The sequence below is a fragment of the Equus quagga genome, chromosome 21 (genome assembly GCF_021613505.1).
Source record: "Equus quagga isolate Etosha38 chromosome 21, UCLA_HA_Equagga_1.0, whole genome shotgun sequence".
Classification (NCBI taxonomy): domain Eukaryota; kingdom Metazoa; phylum Chordata; class Mammalia; order Perissodactyla; family Equidae; genus Equus; species Equus quagga.
This window is the reverse complement of record NC_060287.1, coordinates 10,758,447-10,778,770: the sequence shown is the minus strand read 5'-3', so window position 1 is coordinate 10,778,770 and position 20,324 is coordinate 10,758,447. Positions and strand designations below refer to the sequence as shown.

General features: G+C 38.2%; 1 pseudogene; it reads right to left on the bottom strand.

Moving 5' to 3' along the window:
* Positions 1-17,130, bottom strand: part of LOC124231523 (uncharacterized) — a 168,463-nt pseudogene extending 151,333 nt beyond the window's left edge.
* Between the last annotated feature and the right edge of the window lie 3,194 nt (positions 17,131-20,324).

The window sequence follows — 20,324 nt, the reverse complement described above, 5'->3', positions numbered from 1 at the left end:
TTCTTGCTCAGCTTCTAACTACATGTTTGGCATTAAAATAATACTATCTAATTTCATTAAGCCTTAGTTTTGACCCCCTAAAAAGGATAGCAGTGTTTATTTAGCAGGGTTGCTATGAATATTAGGGACTGTATATATAAAACCTAGTGTACATCTACCAAGCAGAAGTAGCTGCTCAATAAATGATTATCATTAGGAGTAGTGAAAGGTTACAACAATGTATAAAAGAAGAGAAACAGAACAAAAAATGTTTACCTGGTGTGTTTTCTTCTAGCCATTTAATCCTAAAATTCCATAAAATTCATTTTGGCCTAAAATCCAGTCTTTCCGGATAATCCAGCGACAAGGAAGAGGCTAATCATGAACCCACTCCTACTGGAGCTCTTTCCTATCCTTGATTTCTGTTAGACCTACCTTCTCTCTAGGTCATATAAACAGAATACTTTAGCTTTTCAAAAAATTACTTGCTAATCCAGTAAACAAAGGAACAAACATTGAGAGAACAAGAGAGAAGAATTAAGAATATAAAGTCATATCTCTGGTCAAAATGTGATTGCAAAACTTTCTTGGCCCCCAAGGCTAGAGACTCTTCCTACTGTTGGAAGCAGTAGTCTCTCTCCTGGCCTTTCCCGGAAGTTTTTCAAGGTCAATAGCTTGAAGGCAATATCTCAACTCTAGATGCACCAAAACCATCTGGGGAGTTTTAAATATACTTCTGTCTGAGCTCTGTCCTCAATAATGTTGGGTTTTATTGGTCCCTAGTGGGGCCTTGGGAGCAGCGTTGGTTTTTAAACTCTCCAGGTGATGCAATGAGCATTCAGAGCTGAAGGCCACTAGTTTAAAGCAAACTTTCACATAGACTTCAGGTTAATCCCTCCGTTCATCTCAAGGCCCATCTTTTGTGCTTTGTGTCAGAACTCACTTCACCCTCTAGCTGCCACTTTTTCCTCTTGGGATCTACTCTGGTGTCCTGATGCTCATTTCTTTATTAATGTGCTTCCAGTATTCCTTCCATTGGTTGTGAGTTGAGCGAATCAATGCATCATTCTATTCCTCAATTAGCCACTGATTCTTGGCATCTGGAAATGGGTTCTGGGGTGTGTGTGTGTGTGTGTGTGTGTGTGTGTGTGTGTGTGGCCTTTTTGCACAGGTGCAAAGTATGTATTTTTAAATGTTAATTTTTTCTTGAAGAAAGATCAGCCAGCTCTGAAATACTGTGTAAAATGTGCTCCTCTTTTAAAGGAGATGGCATGTATCAAGCACTGTGCATATGTAGGCTCTCAGGAAAGGCCTGATTTGTGAACTAAATTGGGTTCTATTTTTCCTACTGGGCTGAATTTCTTGTGGCTGGGGAGTCAAGCTCACCAGTGCCATAAAAATTTATCGCTACTCAACATTCTTCCTATGACCTGCCTACACATGAGCTCAAAGAATTTTATCATATTTTCTTATTCATTAGCCATAGATTAAATCTCTGTATGATTAAAATGTGTAGGTTCTGTTATCCACTTACCAAATTTCTTTGTTCCTAAGAGCTGACACTTTTTGGGTCTTATGGAGGCCCCACATTATGGCCAACACTTTCCTTGCACGTAAATAGCAAAATGACTTCTACCCAAAATGAAAACAGGTTGCCAATGAAATAAAAAAAGATAGCCTATTGAAAAACTTGTCCCCACTTTAATTGTAAATATATCATCTCAAGATCACTTTTGGATTAAGCCCTTACTTAGTACTCCATGAAAATAGTACTCAGATGTGCCTGAGATTTTTTGCCCTGACACTTATACTATTGTTACACTTTTTCCCCCTTATTTGGTTTACGCATCCATTGTAACATAAACACAAGATTCACATTTTGGAAACACTATGAGAAAAATCCGAAGTCGTTCGGATAGGAATTTAGCTCTCTAGTATACACCTATTTTGTGATCTCTTTGTGAATAAATCCTCAGCTATTTTTCACAAGATGGTGTATGGTTTCTCTCACGCACAATCCATTATCTTAGGAAACAATTTTATTGGTAAAGAAATATGATTACTCTGCAATAATACTATGAAGACCAAAACTGAGAGCTACAATAGAAAAGAGATTTCAGTAATGCCATCCTCAATTTGTTGCCTTTTTTCTTTTCTGTATGTACTGAAATCTTAATAATTTCTGCTCATGTTTTCCACCCATTTTCTTATCAGCTCTAACTCTAGATTTCGGTGATCTTTAAATTATTTTAGCTGATAAATGTCATAATTTAAGACTCCCCTTGTCTCATAGGAGACTCTAGAGAGAATCATCGTTAACTTTAATAATATTAGTAATAATCATTCAAGGAGATTTATAGACAGACATTGTTACAAAGCTTGCCCAAACCCTGAAATACACTTTAAGAAACATCTCTGCCTATTTATATTTAGACACATTTAGACTCATTATGATTTATTACCAAAAGGTGATTATTTTTGGTTATAAAAATTCTTTCAGCAAATGACAGCCCTCAAGGTCTTGGTATTTTCTAACATTTACTCCCTGCAAATATAAAATGCTCTTACCTTTCTCTCAATGGCAAAGGTGGAAATAATTGGTAGCTTTTGTGTCTGGTCAGTTCTAACACTCCTTCCCTTAGCTCCACTCCCTTGATGTCATCACCCTCACCAAATATACACACGCACACACACACACACACACACACACACACACACTATATATATATATATATATATATATATATACACTAGTGATATTATATACAGTATCTGCTGACCTAAATTGACCACCTAGGAATAGCTATTACAGCTAGGTGGCCCAGTGGACATGGGAACTTCCTTCTCTCTACAGTTGCCTTGTAGATTTTTCCTCCTTTTCTCATAACTTTGCCATGGCCTGTGCCTATCCACAGATAGCCTTCTCTCAACTCTCAGCTCTGCAAAATCTCCCAAGTCCAAGAGTATCCCAAGACTTGGCCCTGTCCCACCCCCACTTGCAATCAGGTCCCTACTCCAGAGTTGCCACAGGCAGTTCATACAAGAACCTGGTCTAGTTTCCCTACACCAACCTAGACAAACCAGTTACCCCTGTAGAGTACCCACCCCCTGGCTGACAGGATGCCTATAAATTTTGCCTCGTTAATTAACAGATACTAGAAGAGTTGGCCAGGGGTGGGAAAGGAGTGCAAAAAGATAGCTAGTAATAAGAGTAACTTTTACAAGGAGATTTATTTTTCATCATTACTTATGGTCCAGCCTTCCAAAAATCTTGAATAGGATTCTTATTCTACAATTAAAGATAAACAAGTCTGGGAAAAACTTTATATTTATAAGCCGTAGGTCAGGAAGGTGAAATGTCCAGATACAAGCTACATGAAATTGAAAGAGACAAATCAACTCTTGAGTCCCCTGAAGCAGGAAGGTCACCAAGAATGAGCCCTGGGCATAGAAGTACTTAGAAGAAAGTGCTGCTCCTTAAACCTCTTGTCTTTCCTTCTCAGGCCTAGAGTGCCTCTGATGCCAGTTTTTAATACCCACCATCAGTCTTAGCCCTGCCAGAAACCTGCCTTGGGAACTTGGGGCTGGAATCTAAAATACTAGAAGAAGTGATCACACAGATCCAACACAATAGAGTAAAATATGTTGCTAGACAACTAAATTAGGAGCTGATTTTTGTTCCTCTTATGATGATTATCTTTATAGAAACATGAATAGAGTATTATACTTCGAGAACACTGTGAGTTAAATTAGCCTCTGCAAACCTGTATTTTTTTCATACAGCTGATTCTCAAGAAGCCCCAGGATTGAAAATCCCTGGAATACAGAGAATTCTGCTTAATTTCCAATAGAAAGGAGACATTCAAGAATTTAACCATTTCCCCCACAATACTTTAAGAAATACTTGAAGAATATGAAGGTTTCTTTCTCTGTGAGTGAAACATTAGTCAGTGAGTACATTTCTTTATTTGGCTGGTTAGGGAGGCTGTATTTAATGCTACAATTCCAGCCTGCTCCTGGGAAATGAGGCAAAAGGTGTGAAAAAAGAATAAGTGAAAGACGCAAATGTCCCAAGACTGAAAATTGAGAATTTGAAGGTGTAGTAGTTTGAGAGGAAATGCAAGGTCTTGGATTTCTTTCTCTAAGTGATGAGCTGATATGGTTGATATTAGTTGTGTTAGTAAAAACAATGGAAATAGCAACCACCATCCATTATAAGGACTTCCATGATAGTACTTATTATGGGCTAGGCACTGGGCTAAGAGTTTTACATACACTGTCCTACGTCATCCTTACTGCAATCCTGCAAAGTTGGTTCTCTCATCTGCATTTTATGTTCAATGATATGGTGACACAAAGGTATTCACTAATTTGCCCTGAGTCTCATCACTTATAAATGGAAGAGGTGGGATTTGGGCCTGTTTCCAAAGTCTATGTTATTTTAAGCAAGCACTGCTGTCTTTCAAGATTCAGGAAGGTAAATGGAATATGTGCTTTTTGCAAGCTCATTGATTTCTTTATTTGAGTATTCATTGGTTTTTTTTTCCATTCATTTTAAAAATTCCTTTTGAAAAGCTATAACCTTGGCTCAGGTAAATAAAGGGGAAAAGAATTTTCTTTCTCCATAAAGATAGTGGGACGTTACTGGTCCTATGGTAGTTTCTGCCACTAACTTGCTGTGTGACCTGCGCAAAATGTGCACTTTCTGGGGGCCCAGATTCTTCATGTGTATGTTGAGGAGGTTGGCCTGGAGATCTCCGAAGTCTGTGATGTTTCACATGCTGGTGTTCTTGCGAATGTTCTGTCTCAGAATCCTGAGAACACAGGGAAACTGGGAATGAAAGAAAGGTGAAAACACCATAAGAAGACTGTGAGAACCATAAACGTGCTCCCTTCCTGCCTTCGGTTTTCCTTCACAGTTAGTATTCATTTGATTCAACCCCTCAGATCCCAAAGGACAGAATGTTATACAAACTGCATCAATGACCACTCTGGCCTGCACCTCAGGAAGAGCAGGGGGACAAGTACATAATAAATAATGTAACAGTGGAACTGGGCAATTTTGTGGCCTTTGGGGGCCACTGGAGAGTGCCAATTTGGACCACACAAGGCTCCGGGGGTTGTAAAACAGCAAACCGCAACACGGTGTCCACTTGAAGCCTTTCACCACAGTGTGTTAGCCAGAAGCTGACTAACCAAAACTCCTGTGTGGTACAGTACAGCCAGCACAGTCTCTGGAAATCCTCACCGAGCTCTCCAGTCCGGATGGGCGCAGAAGTCCTCTGGGTCTATGATTCCCAAAGGCCAGTCTGAGGATGTGTCCATCAATGTCAAAGTTTTCATGAGTCTGCTGCAAGACACAAAAGAGGCAGTAAAAGAAAGCAGAGTATGTTTTCCATAAAGTTAAGTTTGTTCACTTAAAGGATTGTCCTTTATTCTATTTTTTTGACTTTTTAAAATTAAAATATCCTTTTTCAATGAAATTATAGTAATAATAAATGGTTGATTGTATACGTTGTCTATTTTACATTCTTTGCTTGGCAAACATACATCAGGTTCCAGATTTATTTTTGAAATTTCACTGATTTGTGAAATGGAATTTGGCAGACGTTGTTGTTTTAAGGTGTGCTAGTGGGATGAAGCCTCCAGAATCTCCTGCTCCACAAATCAGGCAGCAGAACTTTCACCTGAAGGAGGGAAACCCCTGAACCACCTCTAAGCTTTGGAAATTTGAGCCATTTGCTCCAGGTTCATGTTTTTGGATCTCACTTAATCTGTACTGTTCAATCGTGATTCAACAGGCTCACAAGAAAGCTCAGCTTGTCAACACTAAAAACATAAATTTTAAAAGTTATCCAAGACTTATTTAGAGAAGCCCAGATTTAATTTATAAGCCTCTATAAAATAGAATGCTTTTCTTTTATTTCTTTTTACTTTGAAGAATGCTCTTGATGTTTACTGCAACCTGATTTTGCTGGATGCCAATTATGATATGGGTGGGAATAGGAGGCCAATGACAACCAAGCTACCAATTTGTGAGCACAGACAATGTGCAAAATCGTTTTTCTTTTATTTCCCCCCGAGTTCACAACCATTGCAATTTGAAAGAATGGAGAAATTCAGCTTAAAGTGGTAGTGTAAAATGGTAGAAATAACAAGGATTTTGGCATCCAGTAAATCTGACTATGAGCCCTAGTTCGATGACGTTGGACAACTACTTGAAGTTTTTCCTCACTTATAAAATTAAGGTAATAGTGATGGTTCACAGAGTTATTATGAGAAATGCATAATATATCACAGATGTGAAACATCCCATTTAATGGCTGTTATATGGGAGGAACTCAGCATTTGGCTAGATGACTTTATCAAGTTTATGATTCTTGTTAAGCAGCAGAGCTGAGAGCTCCAGTCTCTGCCTCGCAGTCTATGATCCTTGCAATATAGCAAGAATAACTGGTTCATTGAGCAGGCTGAGCTCAGTGGGGCATAAACATGACATTGTTGTCGTTTTCTCTATTCATTATCTTTAAATATCCTGCTAAAACTCCCTCTCCTCCTTTAATGGTATCTCAGGTTCCACAGCAATAGACTCACAGGTATGAAAATGCCCAGTGAATTTGGTTCAGCTATTCGAAATTACCAATTTATCCCTTTCAGACTGTGACCTTGCATTCCCTCTATTGCCATGTCAATATTTATAAGACTTACTTTTACAGCCAAATTGTGAAGTACACTCCCTGAAAATACCAGCCTTCTGTCGAAGTAAGTGTAGAGACGTTTGGACAATGCTCTGAGCATGAAGAGGAGATAGAGGGGTAGTTAGGACTATCACTGTGCTGTATTCCTGCTGACTTGGCACATTTCCTGTCCAAATTTATTTTCTTTCTTCTCTAATACTAAAGAATAGGCTTGTATTGCTGTGCAACAAATTAGTGCAATTGTGGAGCTTAAAACAAAGCACATTTATTATCTCACAGTTTCTGTGGATCTGGAGTCTGGGCAGGACTTAGCTGGACTCTCGGATAGGGTCTCCCTAGGTTGCATTCAATGCATCAGCTGGGTCTGTGATTTCATCTGAGGGTCGACTGGGGAAGGATATACATTTGTTAGCAGAATTCAGTTCCTCATGGCTTTATGATGAGGGCTTCAGTTTCTTGCTGCCTATCAGCTAGAGGCTGCCCTCATCACCCAGAAGCTGTCCACAGTTTCTTGGACATGTGGGCCTCCCGACAGAGGCAGCCCACAACCAGGCTGCTAACTTCTTCAAAGCCAGCAAGGAAGTGAGAGACTCCAGCAAGATGAGTGCTGGAATCTTATGTAACATTATCATATAATTCCATACACATAACCACGTGCATCCTGCGAACTTTGCCACATTCTATTGTTTATAAGCAAGTCATACACAAGGGGAGAGAACTATAAAAGGGTATGAACATGAGGAGGTGGAGCCTGTGGGAGGGTTCCCTAGAGTCTGTAGGTCACGAGCCTGTATCATTGAAATATGAGGATCCATTAATCCCTGGTGAAAATTATGAGCTGTAAAGAAATGCAGAGCTCCACAGTGTCCCCATCAAACTATACAGAGCAACTTTGGAGGGATTGGAACTCACAAAAGAGTGGAGAAACTAGTGACTTACAATAAGTCTATATTCATATTAAACCCTGCCTCTGTGCCCATTGAGTGTATTCCTTCTTACAGGAAGGGACTTCTTATCTTAAAGGCCTTTTGAATTCTATAAGCTCCTCCACTAGAAATGGTCATGGTTTGGCAAAATGAACGTGTTTGAGAAATGGAGTAACAGAAGGAGATTATAACATTTTGGATTAGTACTGGAGATCCATGAATGTTTGATAGGTACATTTTATTACTCAACATGAGTGTAGCATAAGGACTAGAGTTAGGGATGAGGATAGATTTAACAACATTGTAAGGAGGTACCAACTTCTTAATCGTATGAAAGCCGTGATTACAAACCAAGGAGCATATGTCAGTTATCACATAATGGAATTAAGTGAGAAGTATTCACCCTTTTTGGAAAAAATTAGTATTTTCTATGCTAGGGCCTTTTTTTCCTTTGGCTACTAATGTGACAACTACTCTCCTAATCCATCTTAAGAATTTTCCTATCTATTTCACCCCCAGTTTTATATAGGCCTTATTTTCTTCGGGTCCATTTCTGCTGCTAAGACAACACACTTGCTCTATGATTATTTCAATACCTAGAGCTTATCTGTGTTTAGGGAAGGATGCATGCTTCTGCCTCTTAGCATTTCTAGAAGTATCCTTTAGATAACTGAATTTTTATGCTAACTGTGGTAATTTACATGAGAACTTAAATGTAACAATTTTTATTTACTTAAAGCCTTTTTACACAAGTAAAACTACCAATTAGAAAAACAAAATGATTTTGGCAGAATGAAGCACCAATTTTTGCTTCACAAAATGTGCTCTCCATATTTTATGATGACTTGCCTCATCTAATTTCAAATAAAGTTCTAATTCATTTTTCCACTTCTTATTAGATATATTCCTGGCTGTAGATCTTTAAGCATAAGGTTTAAAATAAAGAACGGCTTTTTAATACTAAATTTGAACTGTCCCCTTCACCCACCCGATTATCACAAATTATATATAATGTATATAAAATACTACACAAATGTTATTAAACTATTATAACTTTTATTTTTTTTAGAATGAGGGAATTCTTTGAAATATCTGAGACCTTAAGAAAATAATACCGCAAAACAAAAGAATGCAATATGCAAGGATCAAAAAATCAGAGTGCCGTTGCATTTTTGGTATTTATTTTTTGTTTGTTTAAAGCAAAAACTTGATGTTATATGTTTTTAATTTGTGTTGCTTCAAATTCTACTTTTAGCAATTCAACTCTGACTTCTATGTTAAATCTGGATATTTTATTTTATTATTCGATGATAAAAGGACCTAGGAAATAGCTACTTGAAAAAGACAAGCTACATGGGCATCTGGTTTAATTTACAGCTCTTGTTCATTATCCTTATATGAAAATCTCAGAACATATGTGGCAAAGGCTTCTGAGAAGAAACCTTTAACCTGAACCTGAATTCTGAAGTTATGAACTAAAGTTATAAAGTTAACAATAACTTTCTGTACAACTACTTTTTTAATGTAGTAGAATTCTGTTTTGACTTTATGTACGGCTATATTTTTTAATGCAATAGAATACTTTGGACAGTGACTAATGAAGTATAATCATCCAGGGACCTGGAAAACATTGTAATTCTTACCTGATTTTGTTTCCATCCAAATTCATTTTTTTCCTTGAAATATATGTCATCAATATAAAGATTAAAGTACAAAGTCAATCATAAGACACTATATTCTGGTAACAAATGGTTTAAGAGAAGAATTAAGGCAAGAAAAAAAGGAATGATATGTACCCCAAATTCCTATTTAGCTCCAGGCAGAGCAAGGGCAAAATGCCAATGGTGTGGGTGACCAGAAATGCTCCCGTTGAGGTGGTCAGTGCAGTATGCTCTGTGGCACATTGTACATGCCCCAAACTATATGACTTCCTATAATGAAGACCCACTTCCTACAGAATCCAGTACTAAATCCCCAATCCAGCTGCCCAGTGATAGAGAAATTGATTAGATAGTAGATAGATTGATAGATAGATAGATAGATAGGTGGCTGGATAGCTGGATAATAGGTTGAAAAGACAGACATATATACATACATACAAATATATACATGTACACACACATTTGTATACAAATACATACATATATTTCTGTCAATTTATCTGTTGCTAAATGGTTGCCTGCAAAAGAGCATTGTATTTTTTAAAGCAAAATAAATAAACAGAAATTAATTTCCCTGCTATGGTTTAGCCTTATGTCTTAAATCTATCCTGTATAAGTAGGTATTAATATACATATTTATCTTTATATCTACTTTTTTATGTATTTCTGTATAGATGTGTGCGTTTGTATAGTAAGTTAGATGTCTTTTTAGAATAAACAAAAAAATTTATACATATTAAGGGAGAAAATACTATCCTATTTAATCATTTATATTAGTACTTGGAGTGAAATAATAAATATAAAAATAGGAGATTTGAAATGTTATCAGAAAGCTGTTCGTAATTGAAATGCTAAATCATACATATTTATGGTACTGCCACCCCATAGCTATTTCCCTCAGCAACACAGCTCCTCCCAATTCACCAACATGTGATTACCACAGAAGTTTTAAAATTCTCGCATGTTTCCCCCGCTCTGGCCACAGTTTATTCATTTAGGAATGGGAACTGGACACAGGTTGAACCAATTAATCTATCCCCAGACTTTAGAAGTTTAAATTCATAGAGTTAACATCAAGTGGGCTTTTTTTCCCCGCCATTTGAAATAAAAGTCAGTTTGCAAAGAGAAAGAACGAAGCCAACATATGAAGGGGAGAAAGAAGAAAACGGATTGCTCCTCGGTCCCTATACCATAGTCTCAGCTACAATCCTGCATATTGTCAAATTTAGTTATTTAACTCTTTCTTGGATTCCATCAGGGAATAAATTCTTCCTCTTCCAAAATGTATTCAAGATGCCTTTCTGGTGTTTGTAGTCAAAGAATCATAAAAGATAATGCTATTCTTTACTTGGAAACAATGTCCCTGCTGTTTGGCCAGTGTAATTCCTGTTTATCCTTTAAATCTCAGCTTTAACCACCATTCATCTAAGTCTTTTCCAAACTGCTCAGTGTGAGTTAATTAGATTTGCTATGTGCCAGATGCTGGACTGCCCCTATAATTCCTATTGCCACTCAGTATTGTAATTGCCTCTTTGTTTTTCTTTATCTCATCTAGATACATTAAAATAGGGACAGTATTTATTGCACTCATTGTTCTTTCTCCAATGCATTGTACACCACTAGGGACATAGAAGACAGTAAATAATTGTTAAATGAAAGAAAGAATAAAGGAAAAACTAAAAGAAAAAAGTTTAAATTCATATTGGTTTCTTCATATTCATGATTTTTTAATGCATCGATTAAATTTTAACTCAAAGCATAGGCTATCAAGTGACTGATATGTATCATAGTACCATTACTAATAAGACCAGTTTTCAAGTAGAAATAAATGGGATGTTAACTTTATAAATAGTTGTTTTAAATACTATCTTTTTTATAAATGGTGCAAGTGAAAATGCTGATAATAGAGCTCTAGAATACAATCTTAGTTCCTTTTTTTTTTAAAGATTTTATTTTTCCCTTTTTCTCCCAAAGCCCCTTGGTATATAGTTGTGTATTTTTAGTTGTCGGTCCTTTTAGTTGTGGCATGTGGGATGCCGCCTCAGCATGGTTTGATGAGCGTTGCCATGTCCGCACCCAGGATTTTAACTGGCGAAACCCTGGGCCGCCGAAACAGAGCACGCATGAACTTAACCATTCGGCCATAGGGCCAGCCCTGCAATCTTAGTTTCTAATGGTTAAATCCCCTAAGCAACTCTCTCCAGATAACAATAATACCTGCATGGTAAGAAGGCAAATTCCCTTTTCTGAAATATTATTATCTGAAAAACTAAAATGTAATTTGTGCCTCCTAAGTGTTGGAGAACTAACTCAAAACAAGTTTTATGCTTTGTTTTTCAAGAAAAATAACACTTTTTTATGAATCAAACAAAGCACACTCAGTTCACACAAGACTAACGGTTGTTCTTGACACCCAGGAGGAGCTGCCCTTTCAATGAACAGTTTGTCTTGATCTGAAGCCAAGGAAAACATTTGTCCTTAAAAATCTTTGCCTCAAATATTTCATATCTTTAGAACCTCTTGGGAGGTCTTTCAACAGTATTTTCGGTATCCTATTTGAGTATTGTTTATGGTTATTCTTGTAAAATGTCTTTATAAACAATCAGTTGTAAAAGATGCTCCTCTGTTGTATAATCTAAAAACAGTCCCGAGTTTTACTGTTTTTAAATGTCGCCTGCATTTCTACATTTGTGTATAAAGCAATTGATTTTCTTCTTCTTTTGTTCACTATTAATTACAAAGTGTAATTAGACATTCATGTTTAGACGAAGAATAATAGCCTGTTATGGTTTTTGAAATGTAATATTTTGCATGAAACAAGTGGAGATGTGAGTTGAAATATAGACTACTTAGTTACTCACGCGAACCAAAACAGCAAGCCTCTCACTTTAGTTACCCTGGCGCAAGAAATAGATACATTACTTGTCTCCTGCCAATTTCCATAAGGATACTATAAAAATGTTAATTCAGTCCACAAATCACATTAATATGTTTAGAAAAATTGAATTGTGTATGTCAATGTAATGTAGGCCTGTGTGACCTATTTGTGCAGGATGGATTTAAGATATAAGGCTAAAACTATAGCAGGAAAGGTTTTTTAATATTTATTTGTTTACTTATTTATTCACTATAATACTCCTTTGCAGGCCACTATTCAGCAACTGACAAAGGGAGGTTATTGTACCTAGTAAACCTATCTTTCTTCAGAATTTGGATTTAGACCATTTCTTGACAAAACTGCCTGCTTCCATCAGTAGGAGATGAGTGGGAACCCCAGGTCCCTTGTCTCAACTGATGAGACACGCCTGCAACCTTCTTTCCCTCACTCACAGCCTGTCCATCATCCCATGCTGGAGACCATTAGAACTCATTTACTAAGCTCTCATCTGTATCCATGACAGAAGACTGATGTCTTAGCTTGAAGACAGGCAGAGAGAGAGAATTCTTTCCTTCTCAGCCTTTTATTCTATTTGGGCCTTCAATGGATTCGATGAAGCTCATTTGCATTGGGGAGGGCAATCTGCTTTGCTCAATCTACCAATTCAAATGTTAATCTCATCCAGTCATCCCATGACAGTTACCACACAAAGACCAAGACTCCCAGGTCAACCCTAATCTACTGGATTCTAATCCACATATGACTCTGTTCAACTCCTTTTTGATTCCCACTCCTCAGTTACTCAAACCCTTCAGTATGACTTTGGAAACTCAAGATCAAATCTCAGCAAAATCCCCTCTAACCTCAAATGCTTCTCCAAACCATCCCTTTTCCTTCATGCTCCAGGAAAACATCTATCTCCACGGAGGACAGTGATTCCCCTGCAGCCCTCTCAAATAGTGCTGTTTTTCTCCAATGCTCTTGGGCACAAAGGTTGGGTAGGTGTCCCCCTTACTATCCTCTACAATCCCAGGTTTTTAAATTCATGTTGTTAAATCGAACCCTTTATCATCCCATTTTGTTGTATGATCTACTACACCAACCCCAACCCACCCCAACTTTATTCTTCGAATATGGTAGATCCTTGGCCCATTGTCACTCATTCCATTGCTACTCCTCTCATACTTATTAAGGAATTCAAATTCATGGAATGGTCCTTTCAATGTCCTGAACTCTCAGTTCCTTGACATTTTTTCCTCTAATATTCTCCTCTCTGCCTTAGATACTCAATACATGGTAATTTCTTTGAACTTTTTATTATTAATTACAGCAATTGAAGCATAGTATCAATCTCAAATAGTGTACAAACATACTCAATCTTTTCAACTCACCCTTTCTACCAGATTCCAGGTCCAGCTTTACTTTTTTCCTACCAGGAACTTCAATCTCTGGATACCACCAACTTTTCACTATTCTCATCTCCATCTTATCCTCTTCTCTCCACCTTTAATTATATGATCAATCATTTTAATTACTTCTTTGAATATACTTCCAATTTCCTTTTCCCTCTCTGGCTTTTTAGTACTTGTGTGGCTAGACCGTGGCCCTGGTTAAATCCAACTCCCCATGCTGGTGAACATATTAGAGAAAAGCAAAGAAAACAAAACAAAATCAAAGCATACACAAACTGTGAAGAACGTTATCTTAAATATATAGCCACTGACCTTCAATACTTCCAGGAAATCATAGAATATGTTCCTAGTCCATTCTCTCACCTTCTCTTCTAACTCTTTTAGACCTTCTCCTCTCAAGCTTCCAACAGTCCTCCACCCTCTCTCTTGCTCATTACCTTGTGTATTAGTCTCAGTTCTCCAAACAAATCAATATCATATAAATAACATATTATTATATTATATTATATTATATGTGAAAGCCGGAGAAGACTAATGTCTTAGCTTGAAGACAGGCAGAGAGAGAGAATTCTTTCTTTGTCAGCCTTTTATTCTATTCAGGTCTTCAGTGGATTTGATGAAACCCACCCACGTTGGGGAGGGCAATCTGCTTTACTGATCTACCAATTCAAATGGTAATCTCATCCAGAAACACCCACACAGACACGTGCAGAAATAATGTTTAACCAATTTCTGGACACTCCGTGGTCCAGTCAAGTTGACACATAAAATTAATTATCACCTCATGTTTCCTCCTTCACTGAGAACACAGATGCAATCTGAAAAGAACCCTTACAAGCACACAACCTCTTCTCCAACAACATCCACTCGCCAACCAGTCTTTGTGCCAGAATCATCTGGCTTTATTCCTGTCACATTTGGATGCTGTATGTGCTGTAAGTGGAGGCAAAACCATGCAATTGCACAGTAAGCTATATGCACTCTTGCCTTCTGGAAGGCCTTGCTTTGGCAATTTTCTCTGCCTTTCTCTCAGTCATGTCTTTTTCTCTCTAAAGTGGATCATTCCCATCCTCATTTAAACGTGTGCTTATCTCTCTCTTAAAATAATGAAATAAAATTAAACTTCTTTTAACCCCATTTCCACTCCAGTATTTCAGATTCCACCCCACTCTGATCATCAAAGCCAAAGTTGTTTTTAGTTACTGTCTCCAATTTCCTTACACTCATTCTCTCTTAAATCTACTCTAAAGCTTTTTGCCTCAACTACTGCACTGAACATGCTCTGCATAGCTAAATCCAGCAGTTTTCAGGCCTGGCTTAGTAGCATCATTGCACACAATTGACCGCATACTTGTTCTGCTCTCCTTCCAGGGTACCCCACCTGCCTGCCTTTCCTTCTACCTCACTTGTTACTCTTTAAATCAGACGTGGGTGAGACTCAAGGTATGATTCATCTTGAGGCAAATTCTTCTCCAGCTGGAACCTGTGAAACCAACATGCTATACGCTTTCAAAGTACAATTGTGTGACAGGCATAGGATAGACATCCTCATTCCAAAAGGAATAAATAAGAAAGAAAAAAGGGGAAACAGGTCCCAAGCATGTCCAAGAGCCAATGAGACAAGTTCCATTAGAATTTGAGATTCAAGAATAACCATTTTCGAGTAAATGCTCTGCCCTACAGTCCCACCAGGCAGTGGTCCTGCCCCTGCGTCTTTGCTGGGCAGGGGATGGGCCCCCAAGGCATTGAGCAGCCTGCCCCAATGGCCCTTCTGAGCCTGTGCTCCATCCATATAGTGCTTCTCTGCCTGGGCCTTGCAGCTGTCAGGGGCTGGAGTCCTGAGCACACAGCTCTGCCAGGAGGTCCCATCCTTTGAAATCTAGGTGGAGGAAGCTGTGCCCTCACAGCTCAGCTAGGTGAAGTCCACACCTCACCAGGACCCTCTGAGCTCTACCTAAGGAGGTCAAGGAATGCAGCATATAGTGTGGGGAGTTGAGCCTGAGTTGTGGGGTGAGAGCGCAGGGTATGCCAAGGTCCCTAAGACACTAGAAGCTCCTCCTTTGCTTTCTTCCATTGTCTTGAACAAGAGTTCCTGGCTTCTGTTGAGATAGCTGACAATTCTCCTCATCAAATTATCTTTTGACCACATCCTTAGTGTTCTCTCCTTAATGTGCTCCTTTCTCACTTTTTTACAACGTGGATAAGCTGAGAATTTTCCAAATCTTTAAGCTCTGCTTCATTTTTGACTAAGAATTCCATCTTTAAGAGGACCCAAGATGAACCTTCAACACTTTGCTCAGGAATAGCTTCAGATAAATATCCAGTGTCATCACTTGCAAGTTCTACCTTCCATAAAGCATTAGGACAGGAACGTGATTCAGCCAAGTTCTTTGCCACTTTATAACAAGGATGGCCTTTCCTCCAGTGTCCAATAACATATTCCTCATTTCTGTCTGAGACGTCATCAGAATGGCCTTTACTGTCCATATTTCTACCAAAATTCTGTTCATGATTACTTAGGTATTCTCTAAGAAGATTGAGGCTTTCTCTACAGCTCTCCTCTTTTCTTTCTGAGCCTCCATCAGAGTCATCCTGAATGGTCCATACGTGGTAATGCAGACTTTTTCCAGTACTGTATGCATCTCAAAACTCTTCCAGCCCAGTTTCAAAGTGGCTTCCCCATTTTTAGGTATTTGTTAGAAAAGCATCCTCTTCTCAGTACCAATTTCTGTTTTGGTCCATTTGGGCTGCTATAACAGAATACCATAGACTGAGTGGCTTATAAAGAGCAGAAATCTGTTTCTTATAGTTCTGGAGGTTGGGAAGTCCAAGATCAAGGTGCCAGCAGATTGGGTGTCTGATGAGAGCCCACTTCCTGGTTCATAGACAGCTGTCATTCACTGTGTCATTATGTGGCAGAAGTGACAAGGACGTTCTCTGGGGCCTGTTTTCTAAGAGTGCTATTTCCATTCATGAGGACTCTGCCATCATGAACCAATCACCTCCCGAAGGCCCCACCTCCAAACACCATCACTTTGTGGGAATAGGTTTCAACATATGAATTTTGGGGGGACACAGTTTATGGCATTTCTTCTTATCCTCAATTGCTAGTACTTTCTCATGTCCCCAGCCACTAAATGAGGGGGAACTCCAGGACCCAGTCCTTGAATTTCTTCTTTGTTTTGTCTTCACTCATTCCTTGGATTATCTCATCTGATTTCATGATTTTAAATAGCACTGACTTGTTGATAGTCTCAAATTCATATTTTACCTAAACCCCAAACCTTATGTACCCAAAGGCCTACTTGATATCCCACTTGAATGTTTAACAGGCATCTGAAACTTAATATGTCTAGAATTAAGTTTTGGTATCTCACTCCAACATGCTCCTCAGACAATTTTACTTACTTATTGGCAACATTATTCTTTCAGGTGCTCAGGCCACAAGGCTTAGAGTCATCCATGGTTCTCCACTTTCTTTCATTCCCCATATATGTAGAGGATGTCTATTTCTCTCCTCACTCTTACCTCTCCCTTCAACTTCCCGAAGTTTGGTGGTTTCCAAAATATCCCCATCTCTAACCTGAATTTTAACAAAACCTTCCTAAATTGTCTCCTTGTTTCTTCTCTTGCCCCTTTCAGAACAAGCTCAATACAACCTGCTCAAAATACTGGATTAACTTCCCATTTCATACAAGGTAAAAGGAAAATTATCGATCACCACCTGCAATACCCTACGTGATCATCCCCACCACCCACCCTGACCCTTTGCTTTTCCCATTCACCTCACTCCAGCCTTACTGGCCTCCTCCCCTTAAACTTGCCAGACTTTCTTTCATCTCTAAATATTCACAATTGCTGTTTCCTCATTGAGGGCATCTTCCCGATGTCTGCATGGCCAGCTCCCTCATTTCCATCAGATCTCTATTCAAGTATTACCTTCTAAATGTGCCCTTCTTTAGTGATTCCATTTAAAACTTTAGCACTCTCCTCCTCTCCCCAGTGCAATTCGTCTCTCTACCTACTTTCTCTCCTAAACACTCATCGCTATCAATATACTCTATGTATTTACTTATTCATTGTGCTTCTTGACCATCTCCCCTACCAGAAATAAGGCTCCAGGAGGGCAGGGGTCTTTGTATGTTGTGTTGGCTGTTTTATCCCCACCATCTAGAAGCATATGGAGGTGCTCAGCTGCTATTTAATGAATGAATGAGAAAGTGACCTGCAAATGTTAAGATAGTACCTGACTTTCCTTTGAGGAAGCCACTGAAAAGAAAGGCAAGAGACCCATTTTACTCCATTCAATCTTCCATACAGAAATCTATGATTCAAATAGCTTAGGAAGCTCCTACAGTCCTAAAAATCTAGAGGTTACTGCTTTTCAAATGTTTATGAGTAAAAGAATCACTGTTTGTTAAAAACACAGATTGCATTGCCCTGTCCCCAAAGATTCTGCCTTAGTAGGTGTGTGAAAGACCCACTGGAATTTGCATTTTTAACAGGCACACCATTGATGTTCACACAGTTCTTCAAGAAAATGCTGTGGGTTCAGAAATGATTGAAATTGAGTGGTTTATGTAAATGCAGAAAGGAGAGAAAATTCTTCATTATAGTTAACGTGCTGAGTTAAAGAAAATGGGTCTGGTTTGCATTTTTGGTGTGCATTCTTCTCAGGAGAGAGCTTAAAGTAGAACAGCAATTTGCAAAACATACCATAAAAACTCAGTTTGTATTCATCCTCAGGAGATATGAAGATTTGGCCTTTAAAAGTAAGATCTATGCCAAAGCTTTCATAGAAAAACAATTGTTTCTTTAAAATTTTTGTTTATAAATACTATGGAAAACTTCAACTCACTACCTACAGAAGAGGTTATTTGGTTCCTGATGCCTATGAAGAGCTAATGCCAGTCATATGTGCAGCATTCCATTTGTAGAAAATAATTCTCTTCTCTTGGATAGATAAAGAACTGGGCTCATGATAATCTTCACCACAATTGTGACACCCAGTTCTTCTCATTGCTACCTGATTTTCCATGGACTTCTGCCTCTAGCAAAGATATTTTGCTGTGTATTTCGTTCTGAGTTAATTACCTAACTCCGATAGATGGCATTATAATAGATGTTATCTCATCAACATTCAGAACTGTTCTCTAGCTTGAAAAGAAACAGAGTAAAGAAAAGACTTCTTAATTACACTCTGTGTTCCCACTCATTAATTGACCTTTTTTTCAACTAACCATAAATCAACTAATGTGGTATACATTGCAGATAAATTAACAAATGTCCACACAACATATTGTGTCTATCGAAAGAAATTTATTCATTTGTAATCAGTTCTATTTATCACCAGTTTTTGAGGGATAGATCCTATTAATATTCCAAAAAAGAAAATAGACATTATTTTCTTTTATTCTTTATAAACATGTTAATCTGGATGAAACCATCTCTTCGTCCAAAATTCCAAAGTCAATATCCAGTTCTTCAATAGTTCTCTTTTCTAGGTCTAGATCATTTCAAACACAAGAATAAAAGAGATTAAAGATAGACTAGAGGAAGTCTAGCACCACTATGTTTCTGTGACTGAAGCAGCTCTGACATTCTGAACTTGCTAGCTTCGGAGAGGTCATAGCAGAAATGCAAGGTGAAATATAAACTGGTTTAGTATTCACCTTTTATTTCAAGAGTGACTTTCGGAACTCAACACAAAAGTTATCTGCTTTGAAACAAAGAATATTTTCAGGTACCAGAGTCTACTGATCAAGAATTGAAGTCTTAGGGTATTAGTTGGTGTAAAATTGATTTCATAAAAAAAGACTTTCCCTGTTTCTCATATTTAATAAAACTCCAAGAAGATAGGGGCTAGGGAGGAGGAAGTCAGTGGGCAAAGTAGAATTGACACCACTGAAGTTCTCCAGGTACGTGCCTCTGCCGTGTTCTCCCTGCCTAGCCAGGAGATAGGTAGGAGAAGGCTGACGGTAGAGAGGTCAGTGAACTATTTCCTGTTGCCTCGGGGAGACAGAAAACCAGCAGAGCCCCATCCCACTTGAACAAATGAACAAATCAAGACACTTTTTGGACTATTGAGGAAACTTGAATATGGAGTCAATATTGTCATTAAATAAGAAATGTCTTTGTAGTTTTAGACATACATACTAAAATGTTTGGTGATGAAAATAATGTTATAAAATTTTTAAGCATTTTAACTAAAATGTATTAGAACCAAATGTGACAAAATGTGAATCTTTGTTAGTCTAGGTATAAGGAGGTTCTTTATATTCTATTCTCTCCCTTTATATAGAAGAGAAGATATATATTAAAAGCATGAAAAAGAACATAGAATAAGCCAGCAATACATAGATCACAGTTACGACTTCTACGTAAAAGTATTTTATTCCATGCATCAAGGAGGTACGAATTTTCCTTTATCCTTCTAGGTTCTTCTGGCTGGTCTAAGAATGAAATTGACAAGTTACAGGTTAACAGGAGAAAATTCAATTTAGTTTCATATGTACAGGGGTTCCACAAGAATATAGGGGGCCCAAGGACAAATCAAGCAGAAACTTACATGATATCTTGAGCTAAGGAGAAGGGATAGTGGTTTGGGACTTCAGAGAGGAGGAAGGTAATTCACATGGAGATGGAAAAGCAAATGTTTGGTAGACAAATGTTTGCTGAGCCATGCAGAGACAACAGGACACAGAGTGGACTCTGGTCTCTAGGCCTGCCAAGTCTCCCCCACCACAGCTGGCCCATATTCTTTGTAGATA